Genomic DNA, 25086 nt, shown 5'->3' with positions numbered 1-25086 from the left:
ACCTCAGTGCCTTGGACTTCCTGTCGTCCCTCTGACTGCCTGAGATTGCAAGCGTTTTTGTCCACCGCATCTTCATTCTCTACACAGACTCTCGTTGCTTTCGGAGAGCCGGAGACCAGCTGCACAAAGTGTGCTAAACAAAATTACGCAGATCCAAAGTACATTCATGTGAATCGATGCTCTAGTAAAGCCATGAGTAACAAAGGCTATACAACTAATCGCGAAGTATACAATTGTGTTTACGTTAACCCAATGCAGCGTGAAACCGCATGCAACGTTTATGTTTATCCATCAGAAATGTGACAACTTTCATCGCACACAGGCTAAGTCGAAATTATTATTATTATTATTATTATTATTATTATTATTATTATTATTATTATTATTATTATTATATGGATACATACAACCACACAAAGGAAACAGGGAGGGAGCAAGCTGACAACTGCCAACGAGAGGGGCACAACGCCTGCCTACACTGTCCGGAGGAAGGAAGGAAAAGAGTAGAATAAGAGAAGAAAATAGGAAAGAAAACAGGAAATAAACAAATGACCGAGACACGGACAAAAGAAAGTGGGAACATGAAAAAAATGTCTATAAACGGGAGGCCAAATCAGCTTTTTGCATGAAAGTTAGCAAGACTCTGTGGGCCTGGTCGCGTTGAGAAGCACTCCCTCTCGGAAACAGGCAATCGTCAAGGGTCGTACACTTGAGTCGAAATCAATGCACCAAATCATGCGAGCGCACTGTGTGAAACGTCTACACAGCGCTATCTACGCAACGGCAGGACAACAAAGGAATGATCACAATGGAAGGAAGTCGGTGACGGTGGAATGACGATGACGGGGTGTTTGTATTGGAGTTCATGACCGCATTCTTACGTGCATCACCTGCCACCGTGGGCCACGTCGGTTCGCCTCGCTTTGCACTATATCCGGTGTCGGTTCACGCTATGCCCGGTTCAGGACAATTGTGCAAAGCAGCGCCTTCGAATATACATCCGCAAATATATACGCAGAGGCACGAGCCAATCCAGCAGCACCAGCAGCAGCAGCAGTAAAGTAGCTGTATGAGTAGGCCTAGGTTCCGGAGGACACGTTACGCGCTTTTAGGAGTTTGATTTCAAAATATATGTGCGAGTTCCGTCAATATTTCAAAATGCATTGGTGTGCAGAAGTCCGGTTTATACGAGTTTTTAAAGACAGCTAACGCTCAATGTTTTGAAATATTCGCTCTCCCTTTCATGTACACTCGCCCACAATATATTGCGGGGCGCGCGAGCACGTGGCGAAACGGCCCTTCTCCCCTACTAGCGGCGCGCCCCTGGTGTCGAGACCGACAGCTGCGCGCATGCGCGCACCCTCCGAGACTGCAAGCCTGCATGTTTCCGCGCTTCTTCCTTGCGCGCCGGCAATGTTCGAATGTAGCCGCGAGGTGCCCCTCTTGAGATTGGCGCTGTGGCGGCTTCGACGGGCAAAACTTCGCTTATACAAGGAAATGAAGAGTTCATTTTCGTCTTTCCTGTCTCCTTCTATAAAGCGCGTTTTCTGCCAGGCTCCTCTGCGGGAGAACGCCCCGTTCGTAAAAAGAAAGAAATAACAAATATTGGCCATAAAAAGGTGCTGCGAAGAAAAAAAAGATCACTTGTTGTGTTCGCCACGGAGCCCTATCCGTCAGCGCTCATGACTCGACAAAAATCGGCAGCAGCGGCGCGCGCAAGCTCACGCTGCTAAACACGCTTCATATAGTTTTGCCCGTCGAAGCCGCTTCAGCGCCAATCGCAAGAGGGGCACCTTGCGGCTACATTCGGATGTCGCGGAAACATGCACGCTTGCAGTCTCGGAGGGACGCGCATGCGCGCAGGCGTCGGTCTCGACACCAGGGGTGCGCCGCTAGAAGGGGAAGAGGGCCGTTTCGCCAAGTGCTCGCGCGGCCCGCAATATTTTGTCGGCGAGTGTACCTCGAGCTGTCATGCTTCCTCATTTTCCTTTCACTGTGCTTCAAATAATTAATCTCTTGAAAGGGCACCAACATTGGTTTTAATGATCCGCATGTTTTGCCCAGCAACAGGCTACCTTAGCTATCGCTATTTAAGCATTACTCATCCGAGCGTCTCTAGTAAATAGTGTCGCTTGTACGTACACTGCAGCTAACTCCTGCCTGATACATACAGTTTTTACTGCTTAATCTTTTTCCACTGCAAGTCCCGAAGTACGACCGTCAGCGAGAAAGGAAAGAAAAACCTCTCCTAAACACAAAACGCAAGTGACATGCGCTGTTTAATAGCAATTTTCAATTGTAGTATGCAGTCCCATGCGTACATTTCGGCCAAGCATAAACATTTCCGCGACAACATACTAAGGATATTACCGATCGAGGAGAAAGAACAGTGCTTGGAGCAGGAAGGGTTACGAGCGAGGATTAAAACAATCCCTCGAGACGCAGTTCCATAACCGGTAACCACTTTGGCATAGCCTCGCAGCGCCGGTCATTATCAGCTTCAGTCCGAGGCGATGGGATTTCGCTAGTAAGGAAGCACATAATCGCGGAGTACAGCAAGCATGCAAATTGTTCTTGCAGCTTCTTCCGCTTCTTTTGTATGCAGTGCGTACAACGCCTGCACCTCGAGCAGCATTTAGGAGAGCCACCACCGGAGGCACGCCCAAATGAGTGTTAACGCTGCACAGAGCCACCGCAGCATTGCAGGTTTGGTATGGTATCTCAAGCATGTTGTTTGCCCAATGAATGAGCTAAGAGGTTGCGGACGAAGGAAGTAGAGTTGTGGCACTTCATTTATGGCGATTAATCACAGTCTAAAAAGGAAGGCCAAACATGGAAAACAACTAGGACCATGGCACCGGAAGTAGCGGGAAAGAGCCGGTTACCTTTGTTACAAGAAATATTCATCGTGAATATCTGGCCAGAGAAAGTCATGAGAAGAGAATCTTGGAAAGGCGACGCAGAGAAAGTAATAGAGTCCCTCGTTGCCAGGAGTTTGTGAAGGCGGAGGAAGCATCGTGTCATATGCACTTGGCCTGCTTGGACGCTATAGTGGCGACGCTGTCGCTTCACGCCTCGCTATTTCCCTGTTGCATAACGTTCAAGCTTTCGTATTCAAGCCATCTACTTCATTATACTTTACGAACTGTTTTCAAAACAATTAGGTAATGTTGTTTCGTACAGAATTGTCGCACAACATTAGAAAGAATGGGTCATTGAGGTCAAAGGGCTGTGGCGATCACAAACCACCTTTATAAGGAACATCAACATGTTTCTTTTGGTGTATGAACACTTTACACGTCTCACCGCAAAACATGGGCAAAAGAACAAAAGAACAACAACAGAACTTTAGTGATACATAGAGACGTTTTGTACAGAAACTGGTAAAATCTGTCGGTAGTTAATGAATTCCTTGATCAGCTTTGAGGGCGCCCCACTTCGCTCGTGCAAGCGCAACGCGCATTCAGCAAGAAAACTATAGAAGGTCGTCAAGCTTTCGCTGCTAAGTAACGATCTCACGAAAGTAAGAAATGGCCAGAAGGGAAGTGTCGGCATCCTATTCGTCGTTGTCAGGAGGATCGACGGGGTGACGAGACAAGCAGTGGGCAGCGAGATATAAGCGACCGAACTTCTACATCACAACCCGTGCCCGTCAACCTAGGTGGCCAGTCAGGTCTTTTAGTTACTGGCCACATCACGACAAGAGAACATGGTGGGTCGCGTACGCTGAACTCCAGAAGTCGAAGAACTGCTTAACGAACGAACAGAAAAAAAGAAAAGAAATATCAGAGTGGTAAACGCGAAAAGCTCCAGCATCCCAAGCAAACGCTTCAGCCCTCCTGCCGCCACAAAAAGCTCTCTCAAGGTAATTCAGCCTCCTCTGCCCCTACGTCAACCGCTTGCATGCGCCGGCGCTAAATTGTGTCGCCATGCACAAAAGAGAGCCGAAGCTCTGAAGCCGGAGCAGTCCGGGAGAAAGGGATGCCCCGCGAGTCATTAGCGTTAATCCCTTTCTGTGCGGATTACGCCATTTGGGGTGGAAGCTGTTTTCTGGCGCGCTCACCCCCTGTGCTCTTCAAGTCGGGAACAAAGTTTGACAGTTATTTCTATTAGCCATTCCCTGCCCTCAACTATTTCTAGTTGTTTTTGGCGCCTTGCACGTATGCACGCGCGTGTTGTAGGCTCAGCGACAACTTGCGCAGCAAAAACACATGCGCGAGACGTGAATAATGAAAAAGAATGAATGAAAATTCTTCATTGGGAAGAGCGCTGGTTTTTTGGCATAACATTTAAACGGCATGAACGTAATGAACTTTCCAGTGGGTGAATGTGTAGTCATCAATACTGGTTTCAATTAGAAAATGCTTCGCTCTGTAGCACTTCGAGGCCGCTGTGCGAGAGCATCGCTATGTGTTCGCTACCCACTTGCAGAGTTCTCCCCATTTTCTCGCAGCCGCCTGAGAACATGTACGTCGGGCAACCCCACAAGGACATTGTCCACGGTCAGACAAAAACGAAAAATATACAACGCAAACAACAATCTAGATCATTACAAGAAGAACAGGCAGGAATATCCGCCACCACACTGCAAACTTTACAGAGAAGCCATCATACTACGCCGAATTCAGATGAACAATTACATCCACGGCACTCTACCACACGCGATGTACCCCGCAACCTATGTAAGAGACTGCCAATTCCGCAATAGATCAAACAGCCTTTACCACATGGTCTGGGAAACAAATAAAACCCGCGGAGAACGCCGATCCAAGCACACATAGAAGACCAGTGGAAGGCCCTGCTGACAAGCCGAAGACCTGAGGACCAGCTGCGGCTGGTGAACAGAGCTAGGCCACCAGCACAGAACCAAGGCTACCTGGAATAGGGTGGCCACCCACCTCTGGGGATCAGCAGCATGGTTTTCGTAAGAACGTTTATTCACTCACTCTCTCTGAACAACCACTAGTGTCCGCAGCCAACTGCTGACCGGTCTGCAGCTAAGAGTGTGGCTGCGAGATTAGAGATACTTGATATTCTTTCTTTGATTTATGAGAATAATGGCTGATTGTGCCTCATCTTATGCAGCTACATATTGGATACGAAAGACGTCGAAGCGGAGCGATCGCGATTAATAACAAGGTTTATCTCTCGCACCTAGAACTCAGGTGAAGGAGAAACGCTGAGTGTTATCGTTAACTAAGCATTGAAAAATTTAAGAGAAAATTGTTGCATTTAAAAAAAATGAAAGTTCTGTAGTTTTGCGTGCCACAACCACGATCTGATTACGAGGGAAGCCGTTTGGAAGCTCCAGATTATATTGACCACCTGGGGCAGTGGCGCAGCCGGAAATTTTGTATGGTCCCCGAATGGGCCTAGCCAGGTGACGTTGAGTTTGCTTACGTCTATAGTGGACCAAACAAAGTTGTTTCACTCACTCACTCACTCGGGGGAGGAGGGGGGAAGGGCGGGCTGCGGGGGGCAAAACAAGAAAAGAAATAACGAAACAAAATGTGACCACGTGACAAGTCCTTGCACCGCAGCAATGTTCTTCTCTTCTTTCTTTTAGTTTTCGAAATATGGTAAAAAAATAATGAAGAAAGTATAGTTTATTAGGCGGCGATATGGTTGTCCGTCTTAGGTGCAGCCATCGATGTCGGCTATAAAACATGGTAGAAATCAGTGCGTTCAGCTATAGAAGCGCGTGCGCACAGGTTTATGGCGGAAAGGTGCATTGAGAAACAAAGTAAGGCGCTGGGCAACCTTACCGTAGAAACAAGCCGAGTTTAAGCCCAAAGTCCTTAAAAGCAGTCGCTTTACAACCTAATTTATCCATTCTAATAAAGCAGCTCCGAATGATCAAGGTGGGCGGGTTACAAAACATTGCAATGTCCAGCTGCAATCTGTATCCTACCGCATGCCTATTTTCGAGATCACGCCCGACAAGCCATTTGCAACGATTACGTGTCCGCTTCCCCGCGCTCAATATTGCGTCACTGCAGACCTCTCCATCGTTCGTGCGCTGTCTACATTCGCTGGTACTCGCACTGTTTCGCCATTAGGACGGACTGCACCGTGGGTCCCTTAAGCTACACCTCGACTGACCCCGGAGCAACAAGCTGGCTGGGCTTGCAAAACGCACGCCCCTTTGCCCTTCAGCACTCACAATACTCTGCCCCCTCCGCACTACCCCATTACTGTTCCCCTTTTTCAACCATTTCCAAAGTCTTCGTAAGTTCGCATTTTGCCGAACGAAAGTTTAAATTCGCATGCCCGATCCCGCAGGCCCTTCAATGTCGCTTGGTACGTGTGAGTGCGTTGCACATTTGCCGAACTTAGCTTTGACAAACTTTGCAAGCTATAACAAGATTATTTCTGAGGCTTTGCGCGTCAAAAACGCGATATATTGGAGAATTGCGATATATTGGAGAAACGCGATATATTGGAGTTCTGTTCTGTCTGTTCTTTTGTTTTTTGTTTTGTTGAAAATTGCTTCATTGTGTTAGCGCTGTTGCTTTTGCCCCATTTGCTGTTTGAGAATTTATTGCTGTTATTCACTGTTTGTCATTCCGAAAATGCCCCTCCTGCTAGGGCCAAAGAATTGCCTGCAGTATGGTTAAATAAATAAATAAATAATAAATCTGGAGTAATATTTACCACGGTGGTAGGTCAAGAGTAGTTTACGTGCACTTAATTCAAGAAGCACCGGCGTTTTTGCCTTTCGTCCCCACCTAAATGCAGCCGCCGCGAACGATCCGATATATTTATATATATATATTGCAACGGGTGTGTTCGCCTAGCAGACAGGTCACTAGTTATAGGTTGTAGCGCTAGGCTTAAACAGGTCGGCGCTATATCGTAACGGGGAAGCCAGCACTTCTCGTCGTCTTATTCTTTTGCACCAGCACACCAGCATCATGCCCACTGCCCAGTGCCTTCAGTACAATATATATATATATATATATATATATATATATAAAAGCTTTCATTGATTTTTACGAAGAACGCTGCTCTTGATGAGTGATTCTGCAGTATTGCAAGTATAAAGCACATGACCAAGTTGAACACAATTTTAACGCAAAAACCCCTTCACTCAACAAAAAAGATAGCAGTCGAACAGGCGCTTTCCAAGCATGACGAGAATGACGACGCTAGAGGGACCACGATGAAACAATCGAAACGGCATGACAACAAGATCTACACAGTTGTGGCATTACTCCTACTTTAAAAAAGTATGGCGTCTTACGTGTCAAAACGCCGATTTGATTATGAGGCACGCCGTAGTGGGGACTCCAGAAATTTGGACCGCCTGAGTTTTCTACTTTGTATGCTCCCAACCTATTGTTCTTTGTCATCGAACGCCACAAGTGTCCCGTGGAATGTTGAAACTAATAAAAGAACCACCTTGCTCTATTCTGTTGATGTAAAGGAAGAACGAGCACTCATGCTGCACGTCTAAATTGTTCCACTCGCAGTGACTAAACAGATAGCAATCATTTGCTCTAGAACCCGACTGCACGTGGTTCATTCACGCAGGCACTGCTTTACGAATACTAGCATTCGTTTAGTTTCGCTTGTTATTCGGTTAACCACTGGCATTAAAGCAAGCCACACCTCTTTGTATTGCCCAGGCTGAACAGTGCATTTGAGTGTTCCTCTTACTTGAATTAGCTAGACAGCGAACACGTCAGTGTATTGGTCGGTCCCCTTGATGCCGTAGTGATGGAGCTTTTAGCGTAAATTGTAGTGGGTCTCACGCGGTACGACAAAAAAGCGATGATAAAATGTACTGCAACATGTAGAAGCTCGACAGCAATTTGAGTGGAAGATTTAGTTGTGCCCTAAACGTCACATGGACGTTTCACAATCTTCTCGGACCTGTATTTGCTTGCCACCTCTATTTGTTCACATACGAAAGCAATGGATGTTAAATAATGCGGCACCACGGCCCAATTAAGAAAGCACAAAACATGACAATGAACGCCTCGGCAATCCTAATAAAGTATTAGCGCGTTGTTGTTCAAGCGTACGCTCTTCATTTATTTTCTCTGAACAAAGCTTCATTATTATTAGTGACATTTAAAAACGAGATGATGGCGCATAAATATGGCGCCATCTGCTTCTTGTTCCACGAAGAGTTATTGTTTTACACATATGTTTGTATGCACTCTTCTATAAACTTCTATTCATGCCTGTGATTATCTAGTTTCTTTAGGGAGATGAAATCAAATGAAGAGTTTTCGCTGTTTCATGGTGACTTAACCTAGACCACAGTCACGATCTGTCTTCGTCAAGCGTAGATTATACCTCGTATTATAAAAACTAGGAAATGACGAAACAGAACATCGGCCTACACACATAAAGGCAAACGCACAACGTGCTCGTCAACACATCAAAACATTATTTCCTGCAAAAATAATGGGAAGCAGGAAATTATATCAGCTTGGAAAGCATAATACCTGTCTCATGAATATGAACAGTGTGCAGTTATCATGTCTGCAAGGCGAAACATTTGATGGAAATTAACGAGCGTGAATTCCAAAACGAGAATCCAGGTAAACGCGTATACGCAAGCCTAACGTTTGCGGTGCGAACATTCATCGGCTAGATGCGCGCAGTAAGCACATAGAAGAAAATAACTCTGATCACGTGGAACATGTTGGCGCTCCGTATAACATCCGCGGTGTTTCCCTGAGAGAAACATCTACTTACACACATGAACTGTAGCGTGTGCAGACAGGTTGAACAGCATAGACAAAAATTTGCAGCGATTGTTGGTGGCAGCCATGTTTTTCCGAGGAGTGTGGGAGATGGTGGAACGAACGGCAGAGATAGCGCTGAGCTCTTGCATGCTTTGCATCAGCGTTCGCTCGTCGTGGCTTTGACGTCAGCTGCCTCGTCATCAAAGCTGCAGTCTCTGTTCAGGGTGCTCTGACAGATTATGACTGGGATTGAGATTAACCTCGATTGCTCTAAAAACCCGTTTGCACTGAGACCATTTCGTAATTTCGCGTATATAGAGTGACGCGAAATTCAGTTCAGCGATGGCGAATTCCGCCGGAATAGCTATTTCCGTGCCAATCGGTTCAAGGTCAATCCCGCGCCGGGGTTCAATCAGAACACGAGCCAGCAAGCCGGTTATCCTTCTAGGCACTCTGCGAATCGCACTGTCTGCGTTTGCGCTCGGCATCTTGCCATCTTTTCAAAAGTCTATATCGACTTCCGTAACAGTGGGAGTGATAAATTACCCGGGTCTGTGTGACAAGCGCCCCGCCAAGCAGAAGTATAATCAGGTGTAACGGCTATACTGACTTGCTAAATAAAAGCGCCAACTCGACGCGAGAACGGAAAGCTGAAGTAAAAAAAGAAGAAAGAAATAAAAAGTGGCTAACGAAGCAGTTCGAGAAATAACGTGTAACAAGAGGACCATTAAAGACTAACACTGGGCGTGTAAGTTAGTGCATAGAAGGCAGTTTGTGTTACAGTAATAGACTCTCACTAACTGTTGTTGTTTTCACGGTATTTCCAAAGCTGGTGGTAGCACCAGCTACCTGGTGGTTCGAATAGCCAGGAACGACTGAGAATTTGGGCGGCAGGAGATTTCGCACTAACGCATACACGTCGAATGTCCCAGTTTCAACGAGCAATGAATGAGGGTGTGAAACTACTGAAAAAAATGTTCGATAGACCAAGATATTTTACTATCCTGCACGCATTTAAAGAAATCGCGCTTGATCTCTACCTCCGTCGTCATCTTGGGGGCAGCACTCGTAGAACCTGCGGGTTTGATGACGAGGCATCTGACGTCAAAGTAGTGAACGGGTACTTTAGTACGCTTTAAACGTAGTCGGAGAAGCGAGATTTATTAAGCCTTGCATTTACAAATAGAAACGTCCATATACAAATATAGCTGTGTACAGTCGCTGGCGTCGTGTCACGTTGTGCCGGTATATGTACGCATGATCGAGATTGCGCGCACTCTCCACTGCAAAGGGAGCGGCGAACTTTAAAAAGATGGTGATATTTACGTCCTCGTACTAAACACTGCTTTTGCCCACAAAAATTGACATACCCAGTCAAGTACTAAAACAATAACAGGCAAGCACGTACGCGGGGCCTGTCGGTACGCAGGATAAAACAGGGAGAAAATTGAAAAGCGTTTCGTTCGCATTATTACGCGATGGCCACCAAAAGCCGTAAGAGAGAAAAAATATAGTTTTTTATAAATGAAGGCAAAGAAAGTTGAAAGTGCCTCATGAGTGCGAAAGCTACAATTCACTAGACACTCTGAGGTAGATACGGCCGGAAAATAACAAAAAAGAAAGAAGGAGCTGCGAACCAAGAAAAAACATTCGGGTGAGTTTCTAGAACAGCGGGATGAGAACCAGAACTCGACAACATATACGATCAACAGCCAGCTAGGAGAGGAAAAACGCTGAAGTAGTAGAGAATGGCAGCCTTCGGTAGAGAGACGGGGTCTCAGACTTGTAGGGCGACCTCACCGCTGGCATCCAGTTGTAAGGTTTGTAGCCGGGCACGAACTATGTGGTAGCTGGCCCATGCCGTCGTCCAACTCACCCACGCTTGGGACGTGGTTGTAGGGAGGAACTTCCTCTCATCAGCAACTATGAGCACAGGATTTATTTACATATTTACGTTAAAACATGAGATACATTCTAACAGCCTAGCATGACTGCAAAAAGAAGCACGAAGCTCCCGCCACGAAGCACATAGCACACGAGTACAAAGCTCCAAGCACCAAGTACACCCCGCTAGCAGCCGACAAACTGCTGTTTAAAAAGCCTCTGTCCTCCCTAGATCCCTAGGGGAGGTAAAACTGCTGTCCAACGTTCGTCCAATCGGACCGTCCACAGTTGGGGCGTTGTCGACCCGCATTTGAGGGGGAGGGCTCACACACTCACATACGCACTTTGGTTTCCCAGAATCCACCGGGTTGAGTGGGTCCTCGTACCAGGTTGTCAAGCTTCACCCAAGCCGGCGCCTCTTAATTCCAGAACTGACTTCTCCGGTAGCCGCCACGAGTGTTAGCAGACTGTGACGAATCCTGGGGCCCGAGGAAACGCACCACACAACACCCTTTGTTAGAGAAGCTCTCTTGCTGCAAATAGACCAGAAGGCCACGGCAAATGAACCAACAATACATGGTCCGCCAAACTTGGCCAGCCCTGCTGCCGTCGCCGACTCTCCGAAGGAGGCTCATGGTGGATTAACGCTGCCGTGGTCTCCAATTCTCTCAAGGAAGTGCATGGTCGGTTAGTGCTGTCGTCGTCACCGGTTCTCTGAAGGACGCCACCCCCGCGGATCGATCGAAACAACTGCAGCGGGCTGAGATAGGTTTGCAGAGCAGTACCCCTGCTGACCGATCGTAACAGGGGCAAGTGGCCTTAAGGGACAAGGAAGACTCTTAAAATCAGTGATAAGTGCTGATGAGAGGATCCGAAAGTATTGCTTCACGTTCTTCCTCGCCCGTGATTGGTTCACCTGCGACCACACTTTCAGGTGGAGCAGTACAGGAGCGAGTATGTCCGTCAAATGCTAGTAGTGGATAATTTATTAGCGTCAATCTTCTTGGAAATCCCGCTCCGCGTGCGCCTTTCGACACCGAGGCCGGCAAATTCGTGGAAACGGAAAAATTAAAGCGATTGCAAGAAAGCTGTTCGGCTCATCCAGCATCGATTTCCTCCTTGTTGCTGTTTGGTTGTAGTGCCATTATTGTTCTTCATGCCTTAGTTGCTGAAGTTGATTCCTCTTCTTCTTATTCCGCGAAATCAGCGACCGCAATGTGCTTGCGGGTTGTACCAATGACAGGACGTATTATTAACACAACGCCCTAGATGAATGGAGAGCGACTCCGATGTAAATTTTCTTTTCGGAAAGAACTGCAGCAGCAAATCTCTGCGATCATGCGAAATAATTTTGAGAGAAAAGCGGGTACGAGCACTAAGCCATGTGAAAGCTAAGAGATAGAGAGAGAGAGAGAAGAAACGAAGAGGGAAAGGCAGGAAGGTTAACCAAGAACGTGCCCGGTTGGCTACTCTAGACTTGGGAAGGGGGAAAAGGGAAGAACAGATAAAGAGGAAAAGAAAAATAATAGTCACTAATTCGCAGAAAGTCGCAGAGGAATCTCCACTGTCACAAGCGTTAATACAATCCAGTGTCCTTAAAGAAATACAGAAATGATTTTGTGACCTTTTGCACGCAAGAACGCTTAGGCCATGGTCCAAGGATATTTCCTTCGGAGAGCGCTCTATTGTCTAGCAGGTTGTTTCGCTTGTAAAATACGTCGTTGAGTATCAAAGGATAAGTTTTCATTAGTGTACATGTGACTACCGAAATGACAAGTAAGCTCAACAATACCGACCTCATTTCCCAGAACAGGGTCGTCAGTTCCACTTATACCAGAGAGATAGAGAAGTAACATATATATATATATATATATATATATATATATATATATATATATATATATATATATATATATATATATCGTCGAAACCTCAGCAGTCATGGAGGCACTACGGAATCAGGGTGTAGATGAGCCATATGTAAAGATACTGGAAGCTATCTATAGCGGTTCCACAGCCACCGTAATCCTCCACAAAGAAAGCAACAAAATCCCAATAAAGAAAGGCGTCAGACAGGGAGATACGATATCTCCAATGCTATTCACAGCGTGTTTACAGGAGGTATTCAGAGACCTGGAGTGGGAAGAATTGGGGATAAAAGTTGATGGAGAATACCTTAGCAACTTGCGATTCGCTGATGATATTGCCTTGCTTAGTAACTCAGGAGACCAATTGCAATGCATGCTCACTGACCTGGAGAGGCAAAGCAAAAGGGTGGGTCTGAAAATTAATCTACAGAAAACTAAAGTAATGTTTAACAGTCTCGGAAGAGAACAGCAGTTTACGATAGGTAGCGAGGCACTGGAAGTGGTAAGGGAATACATCTACTTAGGGCAGGTAGTGACGACGGATCCGGATCATGAGACTGAAATAACCAGAAGAATAAGAATGGGCTGGGGGGCGTTTGGCAGGCATTCTCAAGTTATGAACAGCAGGTTGCCACTATCCCTCAAGAGGAAAGTGTATAACAGCTGTGTCTTACCAGTACTCATTTACGGGGCAGAAACCAGGAGGCTTACGAAAAGGGTTCTGCTGAAATTGAGGACGACGCAACGAGCCATGGAAAGAAGAATGATAGGTGTAACGTTCAGGGATAAGAAAAGAGCAGATTGGGTGAGGGAACAAACGCGGGTAAATGACATCTTAGTTGAAATCAAGAAAAAGAAATGGGCATGGGCCGGACATGTAATGAGGAGGGAAGATAACCGATGGTCATTAAGGGTTACGGACTGGATTCCAAGGGAAGGAAAGCGTAGTAGGGGGCGGCAGAAAGTTAGGTGGGCGGATGACATTAAGACGTTTGCAGGGACAACATGGCCACAATTAGTACATGACCGGGGTAGTTGGAGAAGTATGGGAGAGGCCTTTGCCCTGCAGTGGGCGTAACTAGGCTGATGATGATGATGATGATGATGATGATGATGATGATGATGATGATGATGATGATGATGATATACCTGGAAAATTTGGGAAGTAGTCGTCCATGGACTGTGCATTTGGACAAGAATTACCAAAATAGGAAAGAAAAGCAAGAACAGTCCCAAGTGCAAGATAAAAAATAAGATATATGGGCAGCCTGTAAAACAGCCACACAGGCGGTGCTCTACGCAGACAACAAGAGCAGTAATTGCAGGAGGCATCAATGACTCAGTGCAGTCTACCTCTTTGTACTTACTGATGGAAATATTGATTGTGAGGAATCAGTGTATAATGCTTTTTCTCATCTCAACTTAGTGAACTCAATTCTGTAAGGATGATGATGCGTTTCATAGGTATGTGTTGAACGGCGCTGCAAGTATCGCGATTTGCTGATCGAATTGTTAAGTAATTAATTATTTGAGTGCAGTGAAGCCACAACTTTTGTGCACAATGTCCCCTGCGTCTAACAAACTACTTATTGTTAAATAATGCGGTGGAAATGAACACCTGCACGAATAAATAAGTTATCGATAGAATGCGTGCGGGTATGAATATTTGTATAGAAGAAAAAAAATAGCAATAAAAATTGAGATGCAGGACGTTCCGTCGATGTTTATAATAGTACACAAACGTTGCCGACAGCACTAAAATATATAGTCTTCTAGAACAAGGAGAGCAGTAATTTGTTTGAGACGCAAAATAGGTATCAGGCTCCAAACGTTTGTTGCAATACCAAACAAAAGCCAACAAAGCAATATCGAAATGAACACGGTAACAAAAATGCGCTTGCAACAGAACAGAACGAACAATGAATGCATTCTACAAGAGTGTACGGCATAAAATAAATTTATATACATAAGTACTTGATAAATATATCTATACTCTGCGATATCATTATCACTTGCGAGCACCACTAAGAGTTTCTAGCAAAAAGCACGATCTTTTACCGCGGTGATGCAACTTTTGTTCGGGAGTAAATCTTCATAAAACTTCGTTGTCACTTGTCTAAGCAGTAATAAAACAATTAATTAAAGGGGCTAAAGATAACGCATATTCGTGTATACATCAATAGCTCACGTGTGCGCGCGCGTGTGTGTCTGTATGCCAAGAACCGCAATTTGAGAAACATTTCTTGCTTAATTAGGTGCAGGGCATAATCTCACTTTGATTCAAAAAACAACGAGCAATACTGAATTCGCCACCCTAATAAGTACGGAGTATTGTGTAGCGCGATGCCAAAAAACATACAACTCGTTTCGACCAGCGCTTGCCTTTGGCTGCACGTAATCCTTATGCATAATTCACGCGCTATTGTTTCCGGCCTTCGTAAAACCCTTAGCTGGAATTCACGCTTTGTTCGACTGTACTAAAGGTGTTTGCACGTGCTAAGAGACAGTCGTTGTGATGCGTAATTGGGTTTCGGGATGGAAGTTTAACGTAGCGCTTCCTTAGCATGTGGCGACGTTCTCCCTCTAGAAGGGGCCGTTCTTGCGAAGACGGCTTGCAATTAGCGCTCCCAGGATCGCTTCTTCGCCGGTTCATCTTAAATTCAGAATGGAACTAATCGAGAATGGAATTTACACACGAAAACAAGTGCTTTTTTTTTCGTACTTTTCATCTCGTGGGTCACGCGTCCTTATCACGATTTGTATTTTTCTTAGTCTTTCTTTCGTTCTGTGTTTATACGCTTTGATTTAAGGAAAGTAATAATAATAATACTACTACTACTAATAATAATAATAATAATAATAATAATAACAATATTCAATGTGTCTTGACGACGTTTGAGCTGTTACGACTTTCTAAGTTCCCGAGCTTATTATTTTACACAAATGTGTTGACGTTCCTGCACACGTATGACTCGGCAATTTCCATATTGAAGAGCACACAACGTGCATACACATATACTTCTGGAAACGTTTCTGTATAAAGACCCACACAATTATTATAAAGGCTATGAAATATAGGGATAGGACCAGTAAAACAGCTCGAAAAATAATAAGCAATACAATACGATGAGCAAAACGACGACAAGGTAAAAGCGGGAGCCAACGTTTCCACAAGTACACTGATCTTTTTCAGGGCGCCATGTGCTTTCCTCGGCACAGTATATACAGGTCGGGTTCTTCTAAAAGGGAAAGGGGGTAAGGCGGGTAGGCGGAGCAACGACCGAAGGTGTGTTAGTAGCGCGTATGTAGAATTCCGAATAGAGAGGTGCTATGCGCACGGCCGGTGGCACGGTCGTGTGCCAGCCGGCGTGTCAACGGCCGTGTGCACAGCACCGCAATACAGGAAGCAATACAAAAAGAAGAAAAAAAGTGCACACAATGAAGTCTTTACAACTTGCCAACACCATTCTTCAAAGTGCTCTCATGTAATTGACTGCTTTTAGTGGAAATGTTAGGTCATAATATTCATTCAAAATAAATAATACATCTCTGGACACGAAAATAAATTTGGGGCTACATAAGATTTCCTATGTTGCAACGTCGCACTTGTCCGTCCTTCCGTCTCTCTGTCTGTCTGTCTGCCTGTCCACCCGACCGGCCGTCCATCCATCCAGCCTTGTCTTTCTGTTTGTCTAAATGCGACCAGAGAGGCATGCACAACTCATGCATACGCAAATCACAGTGCATCATGCATAACCAAACCACTCAAATCGATCATGCAAACCAGTCATGCATACGCAAATCACTCCATGCATACGCAAATCGTTGTACTTTTTTCTATAAACAAAAGTTCAGTCTCCAAATTTAACGCAGCATGCTTAAGCTTCAATAACATACCTAGTTTTTGTGAAGCACTGAAGAAGTGGCTCGCAGGTAATAGAAGCGAATGCAAAGTAAAATCGAAAGGAGGTGCGCTGACGGTTAGTTGTTACTGGGCGGAGCATATTCCTCACCGCTGCTTCTGAACAACTACACCTGCAACGCAATGGAAATTTAGTCATTTCGTTATTTGCAGCTTTGAAGCCGAAGCACAAGCGCTATTACGGCTTCGAGTTCGATTGAGTGACCAGGCTAATGAAAGGTGCGGCTCACGCTTCGGACATTATTTAACTCGAGTTGCGTGTTATTGTATACTCTTGTGCGCTGACGCCTAACGTCACTTACCTGTGCGTCGTTTCCGTTGTGCTAAACAGAGGCGGAAACTAATTACAGGCGCGTTCCTGTGCCCGTGTGCTGGTTCCACATACGTTACGCGACAACCGAGTGGTTCTACTGCTCGTAGACGCAACAGGCAACCGAGCAGCTAGAATGAATTTTAGTTATCCTAGCTCCTTCTGTTTATATTGGAATTCCACATTTCTGCGTGGAGTTTCCTGTAATTAATGCGCTGCAACGTTCCATGCCGGTTTAGTCCCGTGTTTATCGGAGTTCCGCATCAGCACAATAACGTAATGATGCGCTCTCTTTGTGCAAACTGGTTTAATCGCATACTAGCCTTTTTACTGTGTTTGAGTGTGCATTTTATCAAAAGATTTACTAAGGAAGACTTACAGAGAATATTGGAGAGAACCGGGTCATTGGATATGGCTAGTTACAACCGTAGAAGGAGTTAGCAGCTTGACACTTGTTCCCTACTTATTCCCAAATGCTCATACTTGTACCAACGCACAGTTTTGTGCCATTATATTTCCCCCGTCAGAAAGCCAGCATGCCTGTCTTTCCACGTGAAGCCGGAATGTGCTTATCGGTGGCGCATGTGAATGTCTTCACTATGCGTATAATCAAATCAAAGGTGTTTGTAAGAAAAGGAAGAGACAGCAAAAGAATGGAGTAGAAGCAAACGAGTGAAAACGCGAAAGAGAACGAATCTTCGGGAAAATAAGGGACAGCTATAAAAGACTAACTCACTCGGTAATGTATTCTTCTGAAAAATGCAATAACATTAAAAGCCGTAATAAGAAGTCGTGCCGATGCATATGGTAAAAGAGGTTGTCTCATGCACCCCGCCAAAATGTATGAGTCTCCAATACTAAAGAAGAACTTGCGTATGTCAACCTAGTTTGACGAAAATACAAAGGAATTAATTCTTTACGAAGTGGATGCTCAACTCAATTACGAACTGCATGTAGAACTTTCCAAAAGTACTGAGACACTAATTCATCAGCTGCGCCTTGGGACAGCATACACCAAAAATTTCCTATATCGCATAAAACGGGCTTCTTCCCTTGCTTGCTCCTGTGGCCACGAGAATTAGAATGTTCACCATCTACTCCTCGAAAGCCCCATATACGCGGAGCAAAGACGACTAAGAACAAGGACTACACTTCATTGATCCTCACCGACCTTTCTCACTCGGAAAACTGCTAAGCCTATGGCCATCAAAAATACAGCGAAAAGCATTGAACGCACTTGAACATTTTTGCGAAAAGACAGGCACCCTTAACAAGTAGTAGATACTGCACTGAAGAGTCACACGATGTTACTATAGCTTGTTTCTATTATTTGTAATTATTAGTGCTTGTATATTACGTGTTATACATTTTTTTATTCTTTGCGTGCAATATTTTAACTCTGTGTAATTCCTCATCTGTTTATATGCTCGTCGCAGTGTACATCACGGCCGCTTGTGTGTGTTTGTGACTTTGTTTAAAAACTCATTGTGGTGCAACTTGCATTTAACTTTCACATTGATATGTTCACGGGCGTACAAGACTCTGTGCTGTGGATTTCCGACCCTATGACGTGGTTTCTTTTCATTTTCTCACATATATTTTTATATAGTTACTTCCGCTATGCGAAAAGGAGTAGCCGTCACCATTATAATGTGAATACGTCTCTGTCTTTTGTTTTCATTTCAATAAAAAAAAGCTGTGTTGAATGGCTGAAAGATAAATTTTGAATAAAAGAAAGAAGTGAAGTTAAAGAAGAGCACGTTTTTAGAAGCTTCCCTTCCACAAAACAGTTTAGCCTTGAGGTACACTACAAAAAAGAATATTTTCCAAAAACAAAGAAAGAACGATGCCCAGCCAAATTTGAGACAGAAATGGTGGCCTTATGAACTTGCCAGCCATTTGATGACTAGAACTATAACGCCTACGACACTGAAAACGCAACACGGGCACTGACTTGCAGCAGAATTCTTATGGGAAAAACTGATTCACCTAGCTTTTTTTTTTTTTTTTTTGCAGCAATGAAAATTTCGAAGCGATGCAAAAATCTCGGCCACACGTAAGTCACAATACAAAGCGTCGCAGCAATGTGGAAAAGTAGCTCACTTCCGCTGTGAAAGCCTGACGCGCAAATGCCAGCCAACAATAATACAATTCGCCATTCGCTAACAAACAGGCACTAGCATTTCAGACACGTTTTGTATTGACAAGCACGAGGCAAATCAAGAAAAGAAATTTAGATAATAGACTACATGGCGAATAGCCGAAGCATGTGTCGAGCCGTGACAGATGACAGTTTCCGCATTCGTTTTCCTGCCTCGGGCTTTTGATGTACGTGCCGTGAGTAAACGCATATGCTTTCCGCACACGTGTATTCATCACTGTTATTTTCTACACTAGAAACAAGCTCTTGCATGGGATTCGGGAGGAAATTCACAGACCTTAAGATACCGCAGAAAATGTTGTTACGTCCCACTTTCTGCATGTGAACGTCGACGAAAGCCAGTCCTTTCCCAGTACTTCGGGTTTATGATATTACACATTTGTTTGCAGATGTTTGCATGTCGTACTGCATGCTGTTTTTCTTCATTACTTCCTCGTGGCGTTACAGAACTCAAAACAACGTTCTTGCATTTCGACTTGTTTCACAAATAAATGTGCCAATGATGCACGTGCACAACGTTTGTCTCACATATAAATTTTAGTGCTTTAGCAAAAGGCATCAACAATGAGGAGAACTCAGTATAAATATAATTTCTTGCACCCAATTCGCCGTTCGAGAAGTTGTTTTCTTAAATTGAGTGCGGCTCAAATATGTCCATGACCCATGCGATTGCTGAGTGGCACCAGTGTAGTGCCTGCCGTTATTCACGTTCAATTTTCCGTAAGAGACTAATATATTTAATTAACTGAAATAGCGCTTACGAAACGTTAGAACATCATTATAGGACACTAATAAATTATTGGACAGAGACTCGCCACATCGTCCATGGAAGTGAGTTTGGTATTACAACAGTTTATGTTTTGCTGCACGATCAAAGAAAAGAAAGCCGCACTTTTGCCCGAAAAGCAAAGCATCAAATGCGATAGCAAATTAGTAGACAGTCATATGAAGTAAGGATACTAGTTTTATCGACCGTATCATTTTGTTCAAATTCGCTTACTAATTAAATTAATGAGCATGGTGTCAGGCGCGCACGAGCAAACAAAAACACATCTCACTCGACGCCCGCGAATACTCGCTCTCAAAGCGCTGAAGTAAGAAAGCGCGGCAGCAGCAGCGAGCGAACTGAAGTTCGTGCTGCCTCTCTGTGATGTGTGGTGCGCGACATGGTGCGGCGATCGGGACGGTCAGGAGCAGACGACGCTGAGTGCACGCGCGCCGAGGTGGAAGAAGGAAAACAACGACGCCGAAGAGTATCCGGCACGAGAACGCGCGGCGCATGACAGCCAACAAAAAGAAGAAAAGCCTCACCAATCAAGAAAGACCACGGAGCGTCGGGCAGCCAATCCGAAAATGCCAAATCGGCCAGACCAAAAGAAAAAGCGTGGTGCGCTGGCAGAACGAGGGGACGCGCGGCAAGGACACGCAGTGAGACGCCGGGGAGACGCCAGGAGAGTCCCAGGAAGCAACGGCAGGAGGAGGTCAACCACCGGAGCGGGCGTTGAAGACGGGCCGTCGGGCTCCGGACCCGAGCCCACCAGGACTTCACCCGCCCGGGGCCTCCTGCCAACCTGTTCCTGTGCGTCGCCCGTCTACCCGAGCGTGCCGTCAGCTCCTCAACGCCGGTGAGCTTCTGCGCCAGTGGGCAGGACGAGAACAGTCGGGCTACGGGCCCGAGTTCTACGCCAGCTGCCCGGCCAGAACGCCACCCTCGTCTGCCGTGCCGCCTGCTGCTCGAGGCTGGCGTTTGAACTTCTGCGCCCGTGGGCGAGACAGGAGCAGTCGGGCTACGGACCCGAGCTCTACATCCAGCTGCCCGGCCAGAACGCCGCCGCCGTCCACTCATGCCACCAAGCCGCCCACTTTACCTCGCCTAGCCAGAGCTGGCGCGCTCCGGTCGCCTGGTCGGTCAGCCTACACCGCGACCTATGGTGAGACCGGCACCACTCCTTTCGCCAGCTTGTCGCCGCGTCGAGACTGTGACGCGTCCCCGCCCTCGTGGAAAGCCCGGACTCATGCACCCGTTAACCTCATGCAAGCTCCATGTGTGTTCCTTGCCGCAATGTCTGTTTGAGTGTTTAGTTTAGGCATGCTTTCTATTTTCTTCTGTTTATCTTAAGCCTTTTTTAGTTTGATTAAATGTATTTGTGTGTGTGTGTTCAAACCAACGGCTTTGTCCTCAATTGGGTTCTCGGAGGCTCCGCCTAAGAGAACCAATCGAACCATTGAGTACACGAACCTTTGCCCCCATAAGCTAGGCATCACACTCTCGCTTCAACACGAACTAAGCGGCGTAAACATGTGCACAGCGCCCACGAAGCTATCGGCCCTCGGTGCGCCTAGACTCTGTCCCCATTGCAAATCGCTTTCAATATAGGCTCCACGCGGCCATGCCATACGCAGCAACCCCCAGAGCAGCACGTCCCCCCCACCCACCTCCCCATTCGACCCCTCTCCCCAGTGCTATGCGCGCAACGCAAGACGGCGCGCTTCCCCTCCGCTTTCCTCCATTGCGCGCGCGAGATTGAGCCACCATCATCGGCCCCACCCTCGCACGCTTTCCCTCCCACATACAGCATATGGCATACGAGGGCGATGTTTTCACCCTGGGACTTTACACGAAAACAGCGACGCCGACAGCGGCGATGACGACAGAAATGTGCTTGGAGTGGCTACCTAAGTGCTATCGCAATAACAGGAACTTGAAGCATTCTTACCTAATTGACACAGATGAATGTGAACTCTGTCGCTAAATCGTAGATTTCTTAAATTTAAATTATGGGGTTTTACGTACCAAAACCACTTTCTGATTATGAGGCACGCCGTAGTGGCGGACTCCGGAAATTTCGACCACCTGGGGTTCTTTAACGTGCACCTAAATCTAAGTACACGGGTGTTTTCGCATTTCGCCCCCATCGAAATGCGGCCGCCGTGGCCGGGATTCGATCCCGCGACCTTGTGCTCAGCAGCCTAACACCATAGCCACTAAGCAACCACGGCGGGTCTAAATTGTAGATTGCCCAAGTAAACAGAGTGCAATAAAAACGTGACATCATTACCTAGCCTAGAATAAATCGCATAAATATCAATGAATTTATTAACATTGGTGGCGACAAATCCGTGCATCGGTGATGGTTCTTGTTCAGTATACAAAAGTGTAACTCAAGGGCTTTGCTTTTGCTGGCTTTAGGAGCCGGAAACGATTGGATAGCCAGAAAAACACCAATGGTCGCCGTGCTTTAGACATCGCCCGTTCATTGCGGCAGGTTGCTGTTACTGCCTGTTCAATAGGAAGGCTTTCCTGTGACATGTGGAGTTTGACAGTCTGCGCTTCTGTCTGCCGCGGCCCCTTTGATTCTTATATACGCTTCCTCGTCACGCTATTCCCTTCTTCATTGCACCTCGCAGAAGGAATCCCATGCGAATTTTTTAACCATAATGAACAATCTTACAATTACACATCGCAGATGATTCAAGGAGCAAACGAGCGTTTTGCTATTTTCACCGACACTAGACAGACGTAAAATATTGCTCGCAGGAATGTTTACTTTCTGCGCATTTAACAAATAGCGTGCCAGAGCGAGACGTGGATGAAGTTCAGGACGGTTAAAGAAGTCAGTGAGACATCGATGACGTGAAGTAAGAACTCCGCTACATCACGGCGAGTTATTGCTACATCACGTGAAGCTGAGAGGATTCCTGGCTTGAAGATCACGTTCATGCGGACGTAAAGAGGCAACACTACACGGACTTTATCTCGGGGAAAGGGGAGCGTGGCTGTGATATAGCCTCCCCTGTCGATGCTGCACAGGAATACGTGGCTCACGTTATATATAGTTAAATCAACATTAGGCACAAGTTAGTCGTGCTTTCATGCGAGCCCGCGCGGCATGGGCATCGGAAGCACGGATGTGGACGGGTTGCCACAGGACCGTTTGATAAAGGCTAAGAGCCCATATCCTCGCAAAACTTTTTAAAGGGCCCCTCACCAGGTCTGGACATTTTGAGCTGACAAGCGCTGTGCCTACAATGCCCGCTAAAGATCGTGTCTGCAAAGTATTACACCGCTACGCGCCGTGGAAACAGCTCGAATTTCGAACCAAGCACCATGCACCCCTCTACTCGCCGGGGGCGCGCTCCCAGTCAGAGAGTCGACGGCATTCGCACAAGTGCGCCTATATACGTAATTCGCAGTGGTACGACGTCACAGAGACAAATGACTTTAAGAATAATTGAAGGTGGCAGGACTTGTTTGATCAGTTGCTTCAATAGACGAATTAAAGATTAGAGAAATAATAAAACCTACACACCGAATGTGTGCGTGTGCTTGCTTTACTTCGTACCGTAGGAAGAGAGATGTACTGCCGTTTCGCCTGTTTGTTCCAACGTCGTGCAGACACGCACACAGAGAACGAAATTTTCCATCACGATGGAGCGCACGATCATGCTGTTGATCCACTCGCGTCTACCTCAGTGTTCTTATGGCACGGACTTATACCGCTAGAGTGGTGCCAGAGGTACAACGGTGTGATGTATCGCGGTGAGGATCCTTGAACCTGGCCAGCCTTTCGATACGTGCGCACCCTCTGTGATCCATTAAGCATAAGCAGTCAGACAACAACGTAGGTGTTCTCGCGCACGGCTCGCAAGATCGTGGAAAGAGAGAAGCAAAAGAAACGCAATAGCTCGCGGGCTCGCGCACGAGACCGTCACTGAAAGTGCGCCGCGCAGCAAAAACGCCAGAAAAAAATAAGTTGCGACCGTAACGTAACGCATGCCTCCGGGTCCAGTATCGAAGAACTCGTTTGGACCCTTCCTTGAGTCACATGCGAGCAATGCCCTGCCGAGCTCTCTGGCCGTCGTCACACTAGCCTCTTGACAGCTGTAGTTATCCGTGACCCCACACAAGAACATTACAGAAACTACGCTTTCTTTCTACTAACATGCAAGTCCAGAGGAGAGGTGGATAGAATGGCAGAGACGAAGTAAGGAGAGGTTACAAAGCATTGGTAAAGTCAACGCAGTCGCGCATTGGGGGGGATGCGGGAGAGCGACAAGGTGACATGGACAGTCATACAAAGGCGTGTGTACCGTGATACGTTTGTATGTGCGTTTCGTCGCCAGCTTTGGGAACACATGCCTCCAAACTGGTGTCATTATCACAATTCTCACCAAGTGGATGCGACTTTCGAAGTCACCGCCAACGATTCGCAAATTTCAACATACGCCGCAAATAAATCACTTTAAGATATGCTTATCAAAACTTTCTTAATTAGACAAATATTAATTTTAGTTCTCGTGAAAACAATGTCCGCCGTCTCTGAGCGTAATCCAGCATAAAAAGTAGAAATGTGGTTCATGCCAAGGGTAATATCTAAGTGTTGTTTATGATAATAGTAACGTGATTATATATATATATATATATATATATATATATATATATATATATATATATATATATATATATATATATATATATATATATATATATATATAACGTTTAGCGCGCTGTTTTATTCATTATCCATATGCACGCACGGCTTAGTGACCTTCATCCCTTGCAAGAGCAGAAGGTATTGCCTTGTTCTTAACTCCTCGTGAACATTTACACCCAATTACTTCATTATGCCTATCGTTTTCTCTATTAAGAAGGTAGCTAACAAGATAACACTTGTTAAATATTGTTTGTGAGAAAGAGCTAATGAGTTTCGAATGTATGAACCGCTAAGAGCCCTCTTGAATTTATTAAAGTACAACAAAATACACCGCTGCAGACAATAAACTGCTAGTCTTATGCGTGGCGCTCTTCACATAAAAAGAAACTGAAAAATAATATCTCGCACTCCATCATGTGCCTTTATTCCATTCGTCCTCTTCAAGTCCTGTCCTAAGTCGATAGGCATTTCAGAGGCAATTAGCCGTCCATTAAACTAAAAAGAAACATATTCTTACGGTTCAGCGCCCCCCTCGAAGGCAGAGAGGCCATTATCTTTGGCATGCAGGGTTCATCACGTGAATAAAAGGCGATAAAGGATTAAACGACTGCATGTGCGCTTTATTCAAATAAAGCTGAGTCGTGCGAAGCTCTCTACAGTTGCCAAGCGACCAATTTCGCACTTTTACCCGCCTGAAAATGCCTCAAGACACTCAGCTGCCACCCATTTTGCATACAATAACCTGTTCATTTCCTGAGCACAGCGGCATGCTCGTATTGACAGAAAAAAATTGTCTCTCCAAAAATT

General features: G+C 45.8%; 1 long non-coding RNA gene across 4 annotated transcripts in view; it reads right to left on the bottom strand.

The window, feature by feature from the left end:
- The window catches only part of LOC129387701 (uncharacterized), a 155220-nt gene that overhangs the window by 34039 nt on the left and 96095 nt on the right, over window positions 1-25086 (bottom strand). Inside the window, exon 3 of one of the 4 annotated variants that reach the window (XR_011892518.1) lies at window positions 16349-16486. The exons of the other annotated variants lie outside the window; for them this stretch is intronic. This is a non-coding gene — a long non-coding RNA (uncharacterized lncRNA). The remainder of the gene's footprint in view (window positions 1-16348; window positions 16487-25086) is intronic. 4 annotated transcript variants of the gene reach the window in all.

This window comes from Dermacentor andersoni, chromosome 2 (genome assembly GCF_023375885.2).
Source record: "Dermacentor andersoni chromosome 2, qqDerAnde1_hic_scaffold, whole genome shotgun sequence".
NCBI classification, from domain to species: domain Eukaryota; kingdom Metazoa; phylum Arthropoda; class Arachnida; order Ixodida; family Ixodidae; genus Dermacentor; species Dermacentor andersoni.
Note: the sequence above shows the minus strand (reverse complement) of the source record. Positions and strands in the feature narration are given on the sequence as shown.